The sequence below is a fragment of the Propithecus coquereli genome, unplaced genomic scaffold (genome assembly GCF_000956105.1).
Source record: "Propithecus coquereli isolate 6110/MARCELLA unplaced genomic scaffold, Pcoq_1.0 Scaffold310, whole genome shotgun sequence".
Classification (NCBI taxonomy): Eukaryota; Metazoa; Chordata; class Mammalia; order Primates; family Indriidae; genus Propithecus; species Propithecus coquereli.
The window spans coordinates 1958010-1976623 of record NW_012148731.1 but is presented as its reverse complement, the minus strand read 5'-3'; the positions used below and the strand labels follow the sequence as shown (position 1 = coordinate 1976623).

At 44.3% G+C, this 18614-nt stretch overlaps 1 long non-coding RNA gene across 1 annotated transcript in view; it reads right to left on the bottom strand.

Annotated features, from left to right (window-relative positions):
* Window positions 1–18614, bottom strand: part of LOC105814968 — a 42748-nt gene that overhangs the window by 12213 nt on the left and 11921 nt on the right. Inside the window, exon 2 of the long non-coding RNA XR_001137718.1 lies at window positions 9662–9726. This is a non-coding gene — a long non-coding RNA (uncharacterized LOC105814968). The remainder of the gene's footprint in view (window positions 1–9661; window positions 9727–18614) is intronic.

The following is an 18614-nucleotide window of genomic DNA, read 5'->3' as shown; positions in this document are numbered from 1 at the left end:
AAAGGCACCAATGGTTATCATCAGGGACTGATGTTAATATTTCAAGGTCACTATTGCTATGGTTTAGAGAATGGACTGGAGGATGATGACAAGAAGTCAGGAGTCTACTGCAATCATCTGGCTAAAAGAAAATGGTTTTCCTGGGATAGCTGTGGTTGCAACAGGTATAGAAACAGAAATGGATGAACTTTAGAAAAATGTTGGGAGTAGGATTGACAGAACTTGTTGACAGACTGGATTTGAGAAGTGAAAGAAATGAAAAAATTGTGACAACTCCTAGGTCTTCAGCTAGGACAACTGGAAAGATGGCCGTTCATGCATTAAGTTAGGGCAAGCTGGAGAATGAGTTTCATAGAGAAGGAATTAAGTTCCACTTTGATAAGTTATGGATGGATAAGTTACATTAAATCTTTTCCTTACAGTATTCCCAATGCCTAGAAGAGTATCTAACATATGATATGTAATGAGCAAATAGTTGATGAATCAAAAAAGAAGGTCTGTGAATTTCAAGTAGACATTTGGATATGTCAGTCTAAAGTTCAAATTAGAGATAAAATTGAGAATCCATTAACACAATAATGTAAAAAAGCCAAAAGGGTTGGAAAAAATGGAATAGGGAAAGGGTATATGGAGAAAAGGGACTGAGGACCAAGACATGTGCAACAACAACATCCTTTAGACAGCAGATAAAGGAGAGGACTCAAAGAAGAATCCCAATTGCCAGGGCTGTGATGGCAAAGGTCAACAGCAGCCTGTGATAAGCAGGTTGGGAGGGAGAGAGTGTTACGTGAGCAGCCATGCCCACTGGCTCTGAAAGGTTCAGTACAACAAAGATTGAGAATCGATCACCAAATGTAAATGCTTAAAATCAAACATTAGAATCAAGTGAACTTATTTTGTCTGAACATCCTTTTAGTTTAATCATATACTGATTATCACAAATGGTAAAAAAGACTAATAATCCCTGAATTGCAACTCAGGAAAAAAGATGAATAATCCATGAAAAAAAGTCCCAGTTATAGTAATAGTGGTGCTCATCTCTGATGCTTGAGGTGATACAGGGAAGTCTGTGTGAAATCAAAAGCCAGGCAGATCAGAAATCAAGTCCCAACCTGTCTACTTCCAGGTCTACATCTTAGGCTAGTTAAAACCCTGGTAAATATCAAACTCCTTGCCTGCTGAACGTGATGATAAAAAGAAAAAGAACCCTCACTTATTTGTTTATAGAATATTCAGAAGAATTTTAAAAAAAAGCCTAAGTATGTGATAAGATTTTGAAACCTGGAAAATACACTGCAAATAGTAAGGGCCATTAAGGATCACAAGAAGCAATCCATCCTCATGCCTTCTTTCATTTGTCCAATATTTCTGAGTACTGAGTTTAGTCCAGAAATAGGGCTAGGAAGATAGTCACTGCCTCCAAGTAGCTCATGGTCTGGCTCTATTGTTTTCCTTGTGCTAATTTCATACCCTAAAGGAAGAATTCTAGGTTTTTGGAAAATGTGTGCAGTAGGGAAAATGGCAATATGACACCAAGATAAGATTAAATACTAACTAAAACGATGTCTTATGTTGTTGAAATTGTTAATGAATAACTCATAAGAACCTTCCCTTGACAAAATGAATGCCTCATCTCTTTTCTCATAGCGCTTTGCATATTCTTCCAGCGTAGATAGTTCATGGTTTCAGAGCTGTTGCCCATTCCCAGCTATAACATGATTACTCTTGTGATAAGGTCTGTATCCCATTCAGAATTTCAACAAGGATACGTATTGGGCCTCTCCCATGTGCCAGGTTCTGTGTATCAGCAGCGACAAAACACAGGCAAGTGGTTGTGAGCAGCAGGGAGAAAGAGAAAGAGCAGCATCTGTCTCTGTGACTGTGTGATCTCCTGGAGAGAGGAGGACAGGGAAGTTCAGTGGACAGCTGGATTTTTTTTTTTTTTTGAAATTTTTGTGAAACGTTGCCTCATGGCATTGAGGGAAAAAAATAGTATTTTGCTACCTGTGTGTCAGGTGAAGACTTTTGTCCTTTAAAATAAAGTGATGTGAGGGAGAAAAGTAGAATGGTGATTCCAAGCTATTCCAAGAACTTCTGAGATGAGTTCAAGATGGCAGACTGACTGGTGACTGTTCTACTGCTCACGAAAAATCATGAAAAATGCCAGGGAACGTGTTTCAAACAAGGCAAAGAAACAGAATGAGTCCATGAAAACAGCCAGAGTGCCATTAGCAGACTAGAAATATTGGGTGATTTCTAAATGCTTGAACCTAGATGCAGAGAGTAAGAGACGGTGCACACACGTGCAGACGCACACACACACGTTCGTGGAGGCAGAAGCACTTCAGAAGAGCGCCAAGCCTGGAGTTAGCAGATGCAGGAACTGGTAGAAACTCACGAGCAGAAATACAAGAGTGTTGTTCCAGGCAAAGGTGCAGAGGATGAGTGAAGCCCTGGAACAGGCGAGGTTGGGCGTGTTTGGGGAAATAGTGACTGAGTTTATTGGTCTGTGGGACGCTCAGTGGGACGCTCCCTCTGCGCTGATGAAATCAGATTCTGGATCCCTGAGGTAGCAGTCAAAGCCCTCCACACTCTGTCCCTAAGATTCCTTCCATATCTATTCATCACTGTTTCTCCCCAGCTGCCCTCAGAGTCCCAAAAGCACTAGACCGCCGGTCATTCTCAGAAGCAGCCTATGTGCTCTGGCCTCATGCTGTGTCCTCTTTGGGGGTCCCAGTCCCACTCCCTCTGTCTTGGAATGGCTCTTCCTTCAAGTCCCATCCAAACACTGCCCCCTTCCAGAAGCCGACTTCAATACCCTGTGTGTGAAAAACTCAACTTTTCCTTATACAAACCTGGCACTTTCTACCTTTATACAATCACCGTTGAGGGTCTGTCTAGCAATTTCCTTGCCCGTTCCTTTATTCTCCCAGGATATTTTGAACATCTTGAAAAAGAAGGATGTGTCTCTCTTGGCACGTTGCACATAGTAGGATCACATAAAACAGCATCTGGAGTGCAATAGCTACTTGATATGTACCTGCAGAATAAATGAATAAACGTTTGTTAATAGACTGTGTGTGAGATGCTTTTGTGGAAGGTACAGGCTGGAGTCTCGTCAAGAAAGGCCTTGAGTGCCAGGGTGAGAAGTATTTGATGAGTTTAGCAGACAACAGGCAACCACGGCAGAACAGGGTGACGTTTGAAAAATTCAAGAGCATTCAGGATGGACACAGTGGAGGGCCTGGAATAGGTCTGGGCAAAAATGTATCCAAGTGATGAATTTCTGATGAGAACGATGTTTGAAAAGGTGGGCCAGAGTTAGGTATTTGTTCCCAAATAAGACTTAAATGGGGAAAGAAAAACCCTGCAAATGGAAATACAAAATATAGCCAAGCTGGCAGGGAATACAACTTGAAACACAGCTGTTTCCACGGCTGCATGTAAAGCCAAGTTCAAGAACAAATTCGTTGTGCAATCTGGCCCTTGTTAGGTACACAATTTTAATTAAGTAGAGAGACAAAGTATAACACCAACATGTTAAAGGCAGGCACGTCACGCGAGGGGCATCTGATCAGGAGCTGGGCTTGTTTATGGCATTCTTGTCAATATAATTGTCATCTCAGTACTGTGTTTATTTTTAAAGCCAAGATTTGTTTTGCATTATACACAAGAGAAATATTTGTTTCCAGCCAGGTTTCTATGTGAGATGTTCATTCAAAATTCTAAATATAATGAGTAAATTTATTTTTTTCCTGAGAACGTACACTGTTTGGGACTTGGAGAGGAACAGTTCGTAAGTAAAGGAATAGTCTGAAAAGGAAGTCCAGAATGACCCATTCACATACAGGTGCCCCATAAGGTAAAAGGTGGGGAGGGGTCGAGGTTGTCTCCATGGAAATGGTGTTTGAAGAGGCAGCATTATATACAGAAAGCAGAAGAGTCTCAGCCCTGGCCCTGCTTTCCTGAGTGTGATTTCCAGAAACTCGCTTCACATTTTCAGTCTCAGTGGCAGCACAATGGTGGCATCACCACCATGGGTATGTTAATCCCTCACCAGCCAAGCCCAGTGCTGTTCTAATGGGCAGTGTGGGAATGTGCATGGAAATGCTCTGCAAACTGTGGAGGGACGTGATGCTTGTCCTCCAGGGTCTCAGGACGGTCTGTCCCAGGGCCCTGCCCTCTGTCACGAAAGGCACTGAGCTCCCTCCCTTACAGATGATGAGTCTGGGTCTTGCTCAAGGACTCACGGGTGGCAGCAGTCAGAGGAGAGAGAAGCGCCCGGACACCCTTCTCCTGACATGCACCCCACGATGCTGCCTCTGCTGCCACCTGCTCCGCCTCCAGCCAGCCCAGAGGCCATGGTAAGTAGGAATGGGAAGAAAGCATGTAATGACTGCTGGCACGTGATACCCTATACTGCTTTTGGTTGGATTTTGTGTCATTCATCTCAAAAACCGAAAAACCTTTGTAGCTTTTTTAGGAAATCGGATTTATAAAAACTGATGGTAAGTGTCATGTCTCTGAGAAGTTCTGCTCTCACATGGGTATGAGAGCAGAGGTCTGAGGATACCACTATTCCCCTTTGTTCATTCCCCTTTCCCTTCCTTCTTTCCTCCCTTCCTTCTAGTCCACAACTCTTCATGCGCACTCTTTGGGGCCAGTGAGATTCCGTGATGCTGCGAATATCCGCATTCACTTCTCCGTGGGTCCCCAGAGCCCTGGCCTCTGGAGCCCGCTTTGCCCCCATCCCCCCTGTGCTTCACGCCTGCCATGCCCATGTCGTGTGACCTGTGTGCCTCTCATGGGTTCTTACCCCAGGACCGCGCTTGGTCTTTCCTCTCCCCTATCTGGTCCAAATCCTGCATCTCCAAATCGTACCTGGGAGGGGTCCTTGCTTTGTAAAGTCCCACCCCAAAGCCACCTCTCAGGCTACATAGAAGCATGTAGCTTACAAGTAAGAGACTGGTCTTAGGATTCAGACCAAATCCTGGTTGGGTCACTCACTAGCTGTGTGACACGAGCCAGGTGGATTGTCCTTCTGTACCTCAGAGAGGTCTTTGGAGAGTCACTGTGAGGATTAAACAAGATCGTCACACCCATCAGAGCTCCTAGCAAGTAGAAGCAAATGGCAAGTAAGATCACTAGGAAGAGCCACAGGAAGAGGGGAACAGAGGACATATGAGGGCAGCCACGTAGGTAGCAGCCCAAGCGGGAGCCCAGAAGCAGTGGCACTGAGGGAGGCTTCAGGGAGGGGCAGAGTGGACAGAGGTAGGAACAGTGATGTCCAGAGTGCAATGCAGAGGGCGCTGCCTATGCAGTGGAGAGCCTGAATTTCAAGCTCAGAGCCTCTGCTTATTCAACGTGTGCCCACAGCAAGTCACTGACCTTGTCACGGCCTCCCACCCTCCTTCCTCATTCCAGCGCTGCAGGCCTCACCGCTGTCCGGGAGTTGGGGGGAGGATGCTGCAAGCTGTGGGTGCTGTGCTCCTTCCGGCCCCACTGCGCACTTCCTACGCTCATCGCCTGCCCTTGCTTCCTTCCGTTCCTCTCTCACCCTTCTAGGAAACTTCCTCTCACACACAAGCCCCCACCAGAACCCGGCTGCAGCCTCCTCCAGGAGCAGTTGCTGAGACATGACTAGCTCACTCGTAAGGCAAGAGAGTGAGGGACTGAGGGCAACATGGTCTTTCCGAGACCCGCGTGGACTGGGATTGGGCAGTGGAAGTAACGGGGGAGAGGCTGGACAAGGAGAATTAAGAGTATTCGGTTTGTCACAAATTATGCCACCCTTACAAACCACTTCAGAAGGGCACAGTTAGGGCTCCTGGCATCTAGACTCCCCGACACTGTGGGTCCACACCCACCTTCCCACATGCAGGAGAAACACAGAACCCACAAAGCTCCAACGGGGCGCTCCTCTGCCCGTGGGAAGGAACTTTCTGCCTCCAAATGCTTCCAACAATTGCGTTTCCTAGTATCAGACGTGGCTATGAGCAGCATTACGTCGTGTCTTAAATCTCCGAGTGCGCTACAGAATTGCTCCTACTTGGTAACAGCTCTGCCTCACTCGGGCAGCAAATCGCAATTAAACTGGATGAGAAGTTTTATTTTGATTTGGCGTCCCCCTTCTAAGTGCCCCCTCGGAATGACTTTCTAAACCTGCAGTGCCCATTAACTCAGAGGGAGGGGAAGGGCCGTCTATGATTAATAAAAATAACAGCTTGTGTAACAGCATACGTTAATGTGCCCTGCGTTTTACAATATCTCAGTTAATTACAGATTAGTAGATTTAGAAGGGGAAGGGACCGTATGGATCACCTACTTCACTATTCCCTCTCCACTCAGAAATCAGGGAACCAACACCCAGTGAGGACAGAAATGAGCGCCTGAGCCATTAGGACATCAGTCATCGGCAGCAGAGACCAGCCAGCACCACGGCTGGGATGCCAGACCAAGTACGTGTCCCTGGGGACATTCCCAGGCCCTCTCACCTGGATTGCCTCCTTGAGCCTTAAAGTTCTTCCCTGCTCAGAACTTGATCCAGTCCTAACCAAAGTAGGACATATATCAGCCTTGGGTCCTTATGGGCGATGTCCAGGGCTTGTACAGCTTAAGACCTCAGGTCTGATATATTTGGCACTATCCGTGGACACTTGTTGAAATGAGTTTCAGCCTTCCAGGACAAATGAGCTTCTGGCATTGTCTCCATGCCTTGCTCTTTGATTGCTCAGTGGCTTTGGGACAGCTTGGCTGGCTCTAGAATCCTACTGTACCAAGATCAATTGAACAGATCAAAATTCTGATTTTAACTGTGGCCTGGATTGCTGGTAAGTGAACCTTCCTTTGACCAAGTTTCCCACACTCCTGTAGACTTTGTTGGACTCTACTTGGGTAGCCTCTAGCACTGGGACAGTCCTACTACCTCTTATCCTGTCTTTGGTGTCTTGCTCACCTGCCCAAATGGAGGAGAGCTGCTAAATATCTATCATACCTCATGACCATACCAACTTGAGCTATGACATCAACATTTATTTACGGTAAGTAGTGCCTGGATAGAATCTTAAAACTCATATTGATTTTGGGGAATACACCTGAGTTTGCAGAAGAGACCTGTGTTCATCCACCATGTCGTTTCTTCTTCCTGCACTCACAGTCCTTCCCAGACTCCTCTGTGGCCAGGGCATGGCCTGCATTTACTATACCTAATGGGATGTGAGCACAAGTGTATGTATCTCTTCCAAATAAGGCAGTTAAGAGTTGGTGTACATGTTCCTCCCCTCTCTCTGGGCTCTTGGAAGTTAACTGTGGATAGGTTTGAGCCCCAAGATGGAGGGAGGCTGGTTCTCTGAGTCACTAAATGGAGGACAGTCCCGGTCAACCCTCATCACATTTTGCATAAGGAAGAAATGAGCTTCTGTTGTGCTGAGCCACTCAGGTATTGAACTTTGTTACTGCAGCATGGCCTATCCCATCCTGACTAACTCACGGCATAGCCTCTGCTCATCCCCTAAATTGTGTTTTTTCATGTTCCAGTCTCAATTCCCTTTTCTTGACACTCTCCTTAGACACTCCTATGTATTCCCATGTCCTCAACCACCATTAATTTGCTGAAAGCACACAAATCTAAATTACTAATTCTGTTTCTATTTTTGAGCTTCAGATGTCTACATTCAACTGCTGCCTGGCCAGTTCCACCTGAGTGTCTGTTAGGAATCTAATGTCAGCTTATCCAAAACTAAGCTGACCATCTTCCCCTGAACAATCCTCTACTGGTGGATGAACCTGTTGGTTTTACCTGCACAATTCCATAAACAAAAACTCAGACATGTTATTCCCCCCTCTTCTCTGTGTCTCCCACGGCATTAAATCCTACAAGTTCTGTCTCCAACACAGTTCTTAAAACCATCTGCTTCTTTCCAACTGCACTGTCCCTCTTTCGTACGTGCTTCATCATCTCTCGCCTGAATTCCAGTGATGGCCCCTTATTAGGTTCTCCCTACTCCAGTCTTGCTCCTTCTATGCATTCTCCATGCCAGATGCCGCAGCAGACAGATCTTGCAAAAACAATCGTATGCATCCCCTACTTACAGTCTCTTCAGTGCTCCCGTTTAGACTTAAACTCCTTGGCAGAGTCACTACTGCACTTCGTGACTGGGCCTCAGTGTCACAAAGAGCCTCAGAGTGTGGCCTCTGAAATCAGGTCCCACGGTGCCAGGTGAGGCCTCACCCAGGGAAATCACTTAACCTTCCTAAACCTCGTTGTTCTCATCTATCAAAGACAATAACTGATGCTTATTTTATTGGGTTGAGGTGAGGATTGACTCAGATAATTTATTGTCACCTAATTGACTATATTGCTCAAAACATTATAGGTGTTGTAAATTATTACTAATAATAAAAAGAATTACTAGATATTAGCCCCTCCCTGTGTGTCAGCAACTGTGCTAAACAGATTGAACCCATGACATCTTATTTAATTTTCACTGCTCCCCAATTTGCCTTAGATACAGAGAGAGTAAAATATTTGTCCAAGAAAACACTAGTAGTAAAGTTGCACAGCTGGGATTCAAACCCAGGTCTATCTGATGAGATATTTGGTGCTTTTTCAATTCTAACATAGATTGTGATTAAAGGAGCCAAATTATGATACCACTTGATGTCCATAAATAGAGAAATGGCTTTAAAAGATAATAGATCATTTATACAATGTTATAGTGCAGGGTTGTCACCTTGCACACCTCCCTGGGGGCACATTTGCATAAAATGCAATGTGAATATATGGTAAGTAGAGTTTCCTTGTATATTATACAACCACTAAAAATTATATACACACACACACATATATGATTACTGTATGATAACATTAAAAGTATCACATATCATACGTAGTGATTAAGGGCATGGGGTGCAGGAATCAGATTTCCTTCATTTGAGTCATGGCTCCACAACATTCTGGCTGTGTGACCTTGGGCAAATTACTTAACATCTATAAATAGGGAAAATAATAATACTCATCCTATTTGGTTATTTTGATGACTAAACAAGGCAACATATATACAGTACTTAGAAAGTTCCTGATTAATTGTGCTCAAATATCATCATCATCATCATCATTTATTATTACAAGTGATAAAAAATTCAGGAAATACAATTGTACTTGTATTATACGCTTGCCTATATTAAAAAGCACAAAGACATACGTAAGACTGGAAGAAAATATGCTTATGTGTTAGCAATAGATCTGACTTGTTTAATTATGAGTGATTTTTTTCTCTTTTTTATTTCTACATTTTTCAAATTCTTGATGATTAATATGGGCCATTTTCATAAGAAAAAAATAGCATTCTTCCATGGCTTTAGACAAGGAATTTTGTTTTCTAACCTCGGTGATTTTTCTTTTTTTTCCGAAGAATCATCTTTGGTCATTAAATTCACTTAAAAGCCCTGATCCATTTTTGATCATCTGAAATATAGTGACAGGCACCAAAATCAATCCCTACATTCGAGGCTTGCAAAGAGCATAAATTATTTTAGAAGTCATGTCAGGTAGAGTTTCTTCCAAGGTTTGCTTGCAAATTTTAATCAGAAAACACAGAAGGTATATGCAGCTTAGATTGAAATATCCCTTCACCTTGTACTGAGAACCAGGTTGACTTACTGTTCGCCGGCTGATAGGACTGGCAGAAGTTACAGCTTGTATGATAGAGGCAGCCTGGGCAGGAACTGAGGAAAACACATAAAGAAACATTTATTTAAAAAAAGTAAATCAACCATAAAGATCCTCCCAGCAGACCTGAGAGATGGAAGCCTCTCTCTCATTTTCTCCTTGGCAAAATTTAATCTATCGCTGGGGTTTTTCAAGCATCATATTCAAAGAGATGCAAATTCGTCAGAGCTGAGACCCCAGCTGACTTTTAGCACCTTGTGAATGTCAAAGGGGCTTAAAGGTTGAAGTAACTTACCTCCCTCCATCCTAACTAATTCAAATACACGTGTGTGTGTATTTGTGTGTGCATATGTGTGTCTCTCTCTATATATATACATATATATAAAATTTTTAAGAAGAAAGACTAAAACAGAGCACACATCTACCTATGTGATCAGCGCCTTCTTTGTGTGGATCTGTTTGCAGCAATCTGAAATTTAAACAGAAAATACCATACTGAGAAACAAAAAGTGCAATTGGAAAATCCACAGTCTATCACTAAATCAAAGGGCTGGCAGGAATTTTTTTTTTTTTAGCTTTGTTTTGATTTTTAAAAATAGCAATCATTTTATTTATTGGCTTCTTCACAACCCCCTTCTATTAACTGGTTTAGGGACGACGATTAACTCGTGAGTGATCTCTGCCCTCCACATGGTTCACTGCACACAATTCCCTTACGTCACATAAGTAATGTATTTACAATGAAAAACAAGAGGTTTTAACTAATATTTTGTACACAAATGTGGTTTATGGGAGAGTTACGCTTTGCATGGGGATTGGCAAGGCTGTTCTAAAGTGGAGTTCCCCTTCCATCTTGGCACAAATGAAGGATCAGTCTATTAATGGAAATTCTGTAACTTGGAGTCATAAGAGAAAAATGATGTTAAGTTCCCTCCTGCGTAACAAAAGCCCCAGAATAAGTATTAGTAATTTAGAGCTGCTATTATGTATACAGAATTTGAAAATCATTTTTGCTTTCAATTCAACAAATATTTATTGAATTCCTACTAAGTGTTTGTGCCTTGAAGACTCAAATAGGATAGATTCAATGTCTGCCCTTAAGGAGAATATAGGTTTACAGGGGAGTGTATCTGTCACCTATAACCATAATAATGCTGCTTTAATGAACAAAATCTCAATAACATACAACAGGAAGTATTTATTGCTTGTGCCCCTTGGGGAGGTTGGCTTGTTAGTGCTGCTCGTCTTGCCTGGCCATGCTCTTATGCCTGAAGTTTGACTAACATTGTTGGCCAGGGCAAGTGGGGTGGCTGGGTTCTGCTCCCATTCTCCAGGGGCCTAGCCTGGGCATGTTCCCATGGCAATGGTGGAGACACAGGGGAGAGGGCAAGGCCAATGGCATCAGCGCTTTGCAAACCTCTGTTTGCATCACATTTGCTAACATCTTACCAGCCAACGGTCACATAGCTGAGTCTAAGCTAGAGTGGGAGGGTCCTGCACAGTTACACAGCAGGGGGTGTGGGCACAGGCAGGGGCCTAAAGAAGGGGGGCTATTTTTGCAATCTGTCTCAGAGGGACGGATGAGATATATACCACCATTTTATAAATATATATAACAGAAGAGCGGGCAAGGACCCCCGGGGTGTCGAGGACAGAGCAATGCGCTTTGGGAGATGCAAGAAGGGCTTTCTATGAAGAATGATGTCTCAGCTGAGTGTGTAGGGTGAGTAGGAGCTCATTGGACAGATCAGGGGAGACGGGTATTGTAAGCCATGATAAGGCTGTGGTAAGGCTGCAGACCTAAATATGAAGGCATGAAATAATGCCAACTAGTATCCCAGGAACCCATGGAGGGAGGTGATGGGTGAGGTGGAAGGTCTTAGATGAGACTGAGAAGTCAGGTGATTTCTGATGTGGGAAGATGGCAGATGTTGTGTGCCAGACACTCAGACCCTGACTTCATGTTTATGTAATGAATACATGAGACTATGTTGATAAAATCTGCTTTATCCATGTGTATCCATGAGTGTCCGTCTGCAAGACAGTAGAGGCATCAGTCTGTGTGTCTTCCTCCTGTAACGAGGTTCTCCTAAGTGATCTAGTAGAAATGCAGGCGAGGCAGATACATGTGGGTACCAGAGGCTGGGAAGGGTGTTGGAGGGTGGGGGGATGAAGAGAGGTAGGTTAATGAGCACAAACATACAGTTAGGTAGAAGGAATAATTTCTAATGTTCCATAGCAGAGTAGAGTGGCTATAGTAAACAACAATGCATGAATATTTCAAAATAGCTAGAAGAGAAGACCTGAAATGTTCCCAACACATAGAAATGATAACTACCCGAGGTGATGGATACCTTAATTACCCTGAATTGATCATCACACTTTCCATTCATGTAACAAAATATCACATGTATCCCATAAACACATACAAACGTTACATAGCAATTAGAAAAAGTCCCAGCTCAGTCTTCCTCTCCACCACTCTGAAAGCACCCGCTCGCCATTCCGTGAGTGCGATGAAATGATTTCAATGAAAAGGGATTGTCTCTTTAAGAAAGTGGTTGGGGCAGTGCTTTTGGGTTTGAAAGTCTGGAGACAGTGGCATTAGATTGATTAGGTGCGTACATGTTGGCTGAGAAAGCTGTAGAAAGGCGCATGGACGTGTTTGACAAGATGAAAGACTATTCAACATGTTAGACAGCTGCTTGAGTGAAGAGATCTATAACAGCGCAGTAAAATATACTCACCAGTAAATGATACCTTCATGGCAAAAGCTACTACAAGCTGGGTCACACAACTTTTGTCTGGCATGACAGGCTCAACCAAACAAAGTTTGAAAGTGGAGTTTAATGCACACACCTTGTAACAGATGGGCAGTGACCTAAGGCGGTGACCCGTGTTTGGTGGTCACTATCGTAAGAGTCTCCGCGAGGCTCTAGAGGGAGTGGGGCTGCCCAGCACAGGTGTGTGTGGGTCTAAGAAACAGGAAAGCTTTGGAGTCAGGCGGCTACAGGTAGGAACCCTGGCCCCAGTTTACCCTCTCACTAGCCTTGGACAAAGTGCTTAACCTTCCTGACTCCCAGTGTTTACGCATCTGTAAAATGGGATAAGAGCAAGTACTTCAGGGGGCATGAATTGCACGGTGTCCAACACAGAAAGATGTCAGGACCTGCGTACGTGGGCGTATTCGTTTTCAATCGCTGCTGGAGGTCAGAAGTCCAACGTGGGTCTCACTGAGCAAAAATTAAGGTGGGAGCTGGGCTGGATTTCTTTCCAGAGGCTCTAGGGGAGAAACCATTTGGTTGCCTTTTCCAGCTTCAGGAGACTTTCCACACACCTTGGTTTGTGGCCTCTTCCTCCAGCTTCAAACCAGAAGCACTGCATGTCTCTGACCATTCTTCCATGGTGAGGTCTCCCTCTGACCTCAGCTGGAGGAGCTCTCCATTTTTAAGCACTCACATGATTAGACTGGTCCCACCCAGATAATCTACGACAGTCGTATCTCAAGATCCTTAGCTTAATCACACCTGCAAAGTCCATTTGCCATGTAAGTACCACATTCAGTTTCTAGGCAATAGGACTTAGACATCTTGGGCGGGGGGCACTTATTCTGCCTGTCACAGTGGGGACACTCTCTTCTACAGCACCACAGATCAAGAGGATTTTGTCATCATTCTGTGATATCTGCATCAAACTGACCACAAAATATGCCTGGATGCAGGATGCCTTGGCATCGAACAAGGGATGTCTCCATGGCTGAGAATCCACATGCTAGTGGTAATGGAAATGTCACCTCCTCAGGGCAGCCTTTCCTGACTGGATAAGTTAGCATCACCCTAGTGGGTGCCGCCTACTATCTGCTTGTGTTTTTCTTCTCCTGTGCCAGACACTCAACCCCATCCACATTTCTGACACTAGCACCGTGCCTGGCACAGAGTAAGCTATTGGCAAACAGTTGTTGGTTGCATGCGTACGTCATCGATAAACGATCTGCTGTGGTCCAGGCGATACACTGGTCACTTAGCAAACATGATGTCTAATACCTTGAACTTTAAGATTCATATTATTATTCCCAATTTACGGAAGAAGAAACTGAGGCTCAGCTCAGGAAGTCTAAGACTGTTTCCCAGATCACAGAGCTGGTGAATGATAAAGATACGTTTCAACACAGGTGTGTCGGGCCCTGAAACCTATTATCTTTCCCTCCGTAGCTTCCCAAAATACATTGTGGACCATAAACACATCAGTTCAGAGAAAAAGAGAATTGTGCCCATGATCCAATAAAATTGCTGTGACACGCTACCCAGGTAATAGTAATAATAACAACAGTAGCAGCACAACAACAATAGTAATAGCTAAGTGTATACAGTGCTTACCTGGAGTCACACTTCTGTGAGTTCATCTTCACCCTGCATTGACTCATTTAACCCTGGCAGCATTATGTAGTTTCCCTGGATGAGGAAATAGAGGCACACGGAGGTTAACTAACTGGTCCACAGCCACACAGCTAGTGGGGTTTGAAGCCCAGGAGTTCATGGGCTTTGCTGCTGCACGCGACGCCTCTCTTAAACCAGCACAGCAGGTCCCGGTTGCCTTCTTTTTTCAGTCTCAGTTCACGCTGCTCAGACTAACCCATTCCATGATTTACCCCATACTCACAAAACATTTGAGAAACTAACAGAGAGACAAAGATGACAGAAGGGATGTCATCAATACAGACATTCTGATCTGACCGGGATCTAACTGTCCTTTGTTTCACATCTTTATTTTGCAGACATGAACTCTGCAAAATAAAGACTGTGCAAAAAAAAAGAAAAAAAAAAGGGTGAGGCCCAGAGAAGGGATTCACATTGCCAAGGTTAGCACAGGAGCTGGCCCCAGCCTGGGAACACAGCCTCTCCTTCGCCCTCCTGGAGCACCCTCTGGGGGAGCACGTGGCCCTGGAGTTATAGCAGTGATCACTTGCTTCCCTCCCTCGGGGGTGTTGCGAGTCTTCCTGGAGCCAGGTTGGTATCAGTAGGCAGCACCTAGAGCAGGGCTGACTTGTTGCCCTGCTCACCATAGAAGAATGGTGAGCCTGTTGGTCCTGCCTGCAGAATATATTCCCAGTCCAGCCGCTGCTCTTCATCTCTGCTGCTACCAACCCTGTCCAAACCCCATCATCTCTCTCCTGGACTCCAGCTCCAGACCCCTCATTGGCGTACAGCTTCCCTTCTGCCTCTTCAGAATCCGCCCTCCACACAGCAGCTAAAGAGCTCCTTGAAAATGAAAAAATCATTCCAGCTACACCATTGCCCTACTTAAGCCATCTCATGGTTTCCCAATGTGGATGGACTAACGCCCAAAGTCCTTACTGTGGTCTACACAGCCTGATGCACCCTGGCCCTCCCCTATGTCCCTGATCTTATTTCACACTGCTCCTTTCCTCACTTACTCTGTCCACACTGGATTTCTTTGTTCCTCAAGCACAACCCATTTTCTTCTACCTCGGGGCCTTTGCATTTGCTGTTCCCTCTGCTTGGAATGCTCATCTTCCTGAGTCCCCCGTGTTGAGGTTTCAGCTCAATTGTCCCCTCTTCCCAGACAGAAGCCTTCCCTGAGCATCCTAGGTAGCCAGCATCCCCATGTCCAAATTCTATTTTTTCATACTATTTCTCACTTTTTGAAAAGATTTCCTGCGGCCTTTGCTTACTCGCTTCTTCTCCGTCTCCCGGGCTGGCATGTGGGTTCCTGGCTGCACTTCCAGCACTGCATGGTGTAGCCCATTGACCAGCACTATCAGCCTCACCCGGGAGCTGGTTAGGAATGTTGCCTATCTTAGCCCCCACCCTACCAAAACAGAGTCTGCATTTTAACACTATCCCTGGATGCTCATATGCACCTTATAGTTTGCAAAGCATTGTCCTAACCCGGTGCCTTAAAAACAAAGGTATTCAATAAACATATATTGAATAAATGAATGAACGAATGATGTCACTTTGCATCTTAGACAGAGATACAAGTTCTAGGTGTCCCATACAGTAAACTTCATGGCAGAACTTCTGGGCCTACGGCACCTTAATTCACATAGTGAATAAAAGGCATTTCCCAAATAATGTAAACACATCTGTTGTTGATCATCAAGTATGTTGAAAAATCCAGCCTAGTCACCTCTGAAGTGTCTGGAAGTCTGTGGTTTCATAACAGACACTGCAGTGTTCTATTACAGTGGACAGGCTTACCATTGCTCCAGAAGACTTATTCCTTCTCTTGATGCAATTTTTAAAATTATGTACACTGGTAAATTGGTAAAATTACATAAGTTGGTAATTATCTGAAGCTGAACACTATTCAATTATGGCCAAACAAATAGAGTAACTAGTGGTCTGGATTTTTTTTCTAACAAACATACCAGGGCAAAGGGATCAAAATGAGTCAAGTCCTTCAAATTATTCACCTTGAATTAATATTAAGCAGAAAAAGCTGCTTAAACTTGGGTCTTTGCTATGATTATTACTATGGAAAAGTGCTGCGTGTGTATAGGAAGGCACGGGGAAGGAATGCAGACCAAGAAAACAGACAATTTGTTGCATAGAAGGGACCATAGCTCAATTTTTAATTCTTAAGTCTTTTGCTTGCCACTGTTATTATAATACTTCCAGATAAATAAATATAATAAGAAGTATATTATTAGAAATAACAGCAGAGACGCAACTGATGCATTAAATGGCTCTACAAATGTTTGTCTGTTGGTGTGAGACAAGCCAAAGCTTTTGAGGTTGCTTGACTGGGTTCACAGCCCAGCCTGCCCTTTCTGCGGGGTGACTGGAGCCAGGTTTTATTAACCCTCAAAGCCTTGTAGAATAAAGATAAAACATCCTCACTTGCAGAGTTGTTTTCATATAAACTTCCAAGCACATAGTTGGGATTAAAAGTGTTGGTGCTGTTTTCTCTTTTGCATGCAAAAGAGCTCATGAGGCTGCGGCAAAACATCTGAAGGAGTAGCAGCAAACAAGACTGGCTCTGCTGGTGTCTTAGAGTCGCTGGCAGAATGCAGCAAGTGGCTATCAATCCAACCGTTGAAGTTAGAAGCCATTTCAAAGTTATATTAAAGACCAATAAATGCCTAAAACAGTTTATGCATTCCGACTCACTAGAGTGGTTAGAAGAACATATACGCCTTATAACAGTGCCTTATTTCTCAGCCTTATTAATGCATTTTATTCTATAATTTTATTTTATGCTACTTTATCATTTTTGACTTGATTTTGTTTCAATGGATCTTACCTTATTTTACTTTTTTTTTCTTTTACAAACACATCTGCCTACTCTGAGTTAAACACTGTTCTTAGTGCTTTACAAATACTATCATCTATCATCTATCCCCTAGCGATCCCATAAGGTGGCACAGTTATTAGTCCCATTTTACAGATAAAGAAACTGAGGCACACAGAAGTAAAGTTGCCTGTAGAGTCCCACTTGCTGTCAGCCCAAGATGATTTTAGTCAGATAATCACACAGCCTGTTTCCCTAGTTAGCTCACAGCAATTTAGGACAGATTTTAAAGTTTAATCTGCCCTACGACAGGATGGCTTGTTCCCACAGGCTGTTCCTACCAACAGCGTCAGGCATTACGGCAAATGTAAACTGGAATTGAGACTCTTTTCTGACTTATAGGAGGGAGTGAAAAAAATTACAAAAAGGAAAACTAGCTGAAGGGGTTTAAAGACGAGAAGACTCTGGAGCTCTGATATGCCGCTCAAACAATTTGCACCACTGGGCAGGCAGCTGCGATATACGGAAGAGGCACCAAGCTTAGAGCCCAGAGAGCCAGCTGTGGACTCTGGCTGATGTGCTGTGCACCTGCGTGACTTTGCCCAAGTCACTTACACTCTCTGACCTTCAATTTCCTCATCATTAAACTCAGGGGTATGACCTTTATCTTCTGGAAGTCTAAAGGAAATCAAACTTACATCTGCTCCTGACACGCAGTAGGTACACACCAAAAGTGCCAGTTAAATTCACATTTAAAGTTGAGGTGATCAATGCGTGCATAGTGGATATGTGAAAAGGCGATTTGTTTTCCTGGGAATTGGACTCTGCCAACAACGTGAGAAACACACCACCAATCTGAGAAATGCACGGTATTCATGCTCGCGTGCTGTTTGGTCCTGAATTTTTTATCTCCTAAGAATAATGACCTCAGCCCTGGGCATTTCCAGGGGATTAATGACCAGCGGAATTTAATGACCCCGGCTCCAGCCTAGAGCCATCCCCCATTCCCTGGGCACTCATTAATCCCAGGTAGGCCAGCAGCCTTTCTTCTCACGGCAACAATCATGCCCGAGTTCAGCCCTGCTGCAAGTACAGGTACCACTGGGACTCCACGCCTCTGCTTCGGTCCCCAGCCTGCTCCCAGCTCTAGCCACTGGCTCGTTTATTTACAGGGGCAGCCAGACGGTAATTAAAATATGCTAAGGAATTCCCCTGTCCTTCGACAGCTGGATCCAATGATGAGCTGCTTCAAATACATGTGCCCCCGCTCCCCGTCACAGCCCCTACCCTTGAACACACACATATTAACTTTTAGGGTGGCAGCTCGTATTGCTTCACATTTTATGTAGAAGGATTTCATGAGATTTTAATGAGTTTCTACCACTGCAAAAGAAAGCTTGCAAAGGATCCACGCAAAGTGCTTTGTCTTGTGCAGCAATCCTAGGATGATGACATGCTTCAGTATTTGGTTTTGTAAGGATGTATAGATATGCTGATGTGTGCACGCTGGTCCCCAAGCATCTCTGCTTGCAAGAGTGCAAGGTGAAGCGATGCTGTGGACACACCGCGGTCTGTGGGACTCTACTCCAGGCTGGATTTCCCCAGAACATCTTCCGCTGGCTGGACCACAGTCTGGCCCGTGTCACCAGCACCTAGGCACCTCTCACTTCGATATTCAATCTCCTCATCT